The sequence below is a fragment of the Lotus japonicus genome, chromosome 5 (assembly GCF_012489685.1).
Source record: "Lotus japonicus ecotype B-129 chromosome 5, LjGifu_v1.2".
Lineage (NCBI taxonomy): Eukaryota > Viridiplantae > Streptophyta > Magnoliopsida > Fabales > Fabaceae > Lotus > Lotus japonicus.
In genome coordinates, this window is record NC_080045.1 from 41035627 (window position 1) to 41039963 (window position 4337).

General features: G+C 35.1%; 1 pseudogene; it reads right to left on the bottom strand.

Annotated features, from left to right (window-relative positions):
- Positions 1–1229: 1229 nt before the first annotated feature.
- Positions 1230–1902, bottom strand: LOC130720853 (glycine-rich protein 2-like; annotated as a pseudogene).
- Between the last annotated feature and the right edge of the window lie 2435 nt (positions 1903–4337).

Consider the following 4337-nt stretch of genomic DNA (forward strand, 5'->3'; position numbering starts at 1 on the left):
TGGGACTTCTAACACACCCCCTCACGTCCAGGACTGAACAACCTGGAACGTGGGATCAACAACAACGGGTGGCCCAAATATGGGTGGTCTCCACAACAAATGGATCTAGGATAGGCTCTGATACCATATTAGAAATTGGGAGGCCTATACTCAACCACAAAAGCTAGCTCAAGAGTTGAGGTTTGCACTACCCTTATAAAGCTTATCTTGGCTCTATCTCTAGCCAATGTGGGACTTCTAACAGAGTCTTTGACAATGAATCCATTACCTATAGCAGTTATAGAAAATAAATGTGGTTCTGGATTGAGGCTTCAAATGCTGGAATAGGCATATGAGAGGCGGCGTAGTTGGTTCAAGAAAGGAAACCAGGGGTTTATAATGAGTGGGAGGAGCATGTATTAGTGTGTTTGGAAAACTCATTCAAGATCCACGTTTTCAGGAGTAAAAAATAGTTATTTTTGGATTTCTGGATCCACGTTTGGCCTCTCCAGATTTGAAACCAAACAGACACTTAGAAATTAAGAGATCCAGCGTGAAAACCAACTGAAATAGTACCTTACACAAAAAATTTAAATTAAGATTCAAAATGAAAATACAATCGACAAATCAGACGCTTCAATGGGCACAATATATAATATCTATGCATTACACGAAAAACAAATGTCAACCGAAATCACAAGTTCCATAAAAGCAAAAATAGTTATGAGCAGATTCTCCATCCATAAAAGAATAATGTAAGGATTTAAAACATTCAACCATTTAACGACCCAATAAGAAAAACCCTTGCCTCACACTTCTATCTCGCTTATAGACAACATAATACCCTTAAAGAGTCATCACGACTAGAGAGATCCAATGTGAAAACCCATCGAAATAGTACCTTAAAACATAAAAACTGAAATTAAGATTAAAAATAAACATACAACCGACAAATCAAAAGCTTCAACGGGCACAATAATATTTATGCATTGTACGAAAAAAAAAATTGACAAACGAAATCACAAGTTCCATGATAGCAAAAATAGGTAAGAGCAGATTCTGTATACAAAAACCAATAATGTAAGGATTTCACAAAATCCAACCATTTAACGACCCAAAACGAGAATCCCTCACCCCGCACTACTATCCCGCTTATATATAACATAAAATCCAAAAGGATTCATCACGACTAGAGAGATCCAGCGTGAAAACCCACCAAAATAGTACCTTAAGACAAAAAAAACTTCGAATTCAAATTTAAAATAAAAATATCATAGACAAAGCAAAAGCTTCAACGGGCACTGGAAGGGCAGTCTCTCGCGAAATGCCCAGAATTACCACATGTAAGATTCCACCGCCACCACCGCCGCCTCTGTACCTGCCTCCACCGCTACTGTTTCCGCAATCGCGAGCCAAGTGACCCTCTTCACCACAGTTGTAACACGCACCGCCACCTCCACCTCTACCGCCTCCACTTACACCGTATCCAATGCCTCCACCATACTCGTTGCCTCCACCGTAACCACTGCCTCCTCTTCCACTGCCACCGTATCCACCGCCATACCCGCCGCCATACCTCCCGCCGCCATACCTGTTCCCTCTGCCATAACCACTGCTTCCTCTTCCACCACCACCATATCCACCGCATCCTCGACCACCGTTGCGGGTTCCCTGGACTGGTGCCTGATTGGGACCGGTCACATCAACGGCCTTAGCACGACCATCGGGATTGGAATTGACAATGAACTCAACGGGCTCTCCTTCACTAAGGCTCCGAAACCCTTCGGATTTAATCTCGGACCAGTGAACAAAGAGATCATCGCCTCCATCATCAGGGGTGATGAACCCGAAACCCTTCTGGTCATTGAACCACTTCACCTGACCACTCACCCTTAAGTCGCTCATCTTCTCGATTTTCGCTCTCTCTCACACACAAACCAAAACCCGAGTTTCAAAAGATGTCGAGTTGCAGAGATTTTTTTGTTTTATTTTATAGCAATAATTAATTTTTATTTTTATTTTTTAAATACTAAAATAATTTTTAATAGATAAAACTATAAAAATTATAATAAAGTCAAGTCAATTTTAGCACTGTAATTATTATCAAGGTCAAGTCAATTAAAATTTTCCTTATTATTATTATTATTATTATTATTATTATTATTATTATTATTTGTCTCAAGTGATTAATAATTAAATTTTAAATAATAATTATTATGAAAATTTAAAAATTTTACAATTAGTAATTATGAATAGTAATTTTTGTTTATTAATATTTTCATAGAATGAGAATTTTTGAAATGTCTTACACAATTAGTAATTATTACAAAAGATTATTGATACCAAATTAATATTGTTTTTAATGTAGGTGAAGTCAATTTTAATTATTATTAATATTACTTTTTTAGGGGAAAATTCCACAAGTTGTATTTTTTTCCAAACAAACTTATGATTAGTAATTAAAAATTAAATAATATTAAGGTTTAGTTTTAAATTTTACAAATTAAGTTTTTTCCATTTCATAATTAATATAATGAGTAATATAGAAGGTTATTAATAACCTATAATTAATATTGTTACTAATGTGAAGTCAAGTAAATATTATTTTTATTTATATTTATTATTCTTATTATCATTTTAATGTTATTTCAACTTTTTGTAATTAATAATTAAAATTTAAATGACAATAAATATTTGTTTTTAATTATGAGAAATTAATAATATTATAAATTAGTAATTAAACGTTTATGAAAATAATATCTCTTTTGAGAAAGACGTGCTTAAAGTGAAAACGATATAGAGAGCATTAAGTAGAAAACTCACGGAGAGTTTTTCTATCGTTTTTCAAAATATGAATTCTTAGTTTTTCTCTTTAAAGTTATCATCATAAAAAAATAGGAGATTATTTAGTTCGAACGCTAGATACATCATTTATCATATTTTAAATGATAACAATTTTCAAGAGCATAAGTAAATTGGTTTAATATTTCATGTAAACTATATTTTAGGAAATAACCTCTATGCTTCACATCCCATCGTCTGATGACAAAGTACAAGACAGTGCTAGAAGACGTACCAGTCATGTCCTTGAAAGGTCAAAGCAAGAAGACGTTCAAGGCATACTATACAAGGAAAGAAAGTCAAACCAGCCAGATCGTCTGAGCAAGGGAAGAGTAGAACGATCGAGATAGAAGACAGTCCATACCAGAAAAGAATCAAGGATCATTTATACAAGTACATTCAGAGCTTCATAACAAATTATGCATGAACCGGCCAAGCAAATTGACCGTCCGTTAGAAGAGAAGACCACACTTATTAAGACATTTATCGTCTATCTCAAAGTCTGACCAATGGAAGTAATGTCTAGAGAAAGAACGGCATATTCAAATTGAAAGCTCTCAGACATATTCTTGAGGAGAAAGTTAATTGCAAAGAATCACGTGATATCTCACAAAGCACATTGGACAAGGAAACAAGTACAACATTGTCACCATCAAAGTTTCCTATTTCTCTCACTAAAGTTCTGGAACGTTGCTACTTATGCTACCAACCAACTGACAAGATACACTTTGTAGCATTTTACCTCAGCAAAGGACACAATGCATTTAATGCATCTAACAAGAAGATCGTTTGATCCAAAGGCTATTACTCAAGATGCTCTACACGCTCCAATAGTTCTTATCAAACCCTATAAGCTCTTGAAGTGTAAAAGGAGGACTTGAAGATTTTCAGACGCAAAAAACTGATTGTATCGAAGTCTAAAATCTTCTTTAAGCAAGCTAGAAAGAAAAGTCCCCTTCGTTTGAGAAAAATACCTAAGAGTCATATCTTTATATCCACCTCTAGAATCAAGAACACAACGTATTCCCTAGAATCAAATTCACTCAAACACTTTGTAGTTCTTGTGCTTTGTAATTTCTACTATCCCTCTAAAGTTGATCAAAGAAGCACAAGAAAGAGGGGGTTTGAATTGAACACCAAGTTTCTTGCATAATTAAAAGTTTGTTCTCCTGAGACTTTCCAGATGCACTTATAGTCAGGTGAGTTTGATCTCCACCCATTAGAGTAATGTTCGCCAATTTCAAGACCCATATTCTACGCAAAAACATCTTGAACTGTGAAAGTTGTGATGATGTTGTTTACTCTGGTGATGATGTTTCTTCCCATTTCCATTCTTGCACAGTCGAAGAATTATTTTACTAGAGGAACAAACACTTCCTCCTGGGCGACAGTGTAAATTGTTTCCCAATCTTGATGCAACAATTTATCAATACCATGAAGTTTGACATGGATGTACAGTTATAAATCAATGTAGTGAGGGGTGACGATTGAGAAATCTCCCAGTTTTTCGACAAACG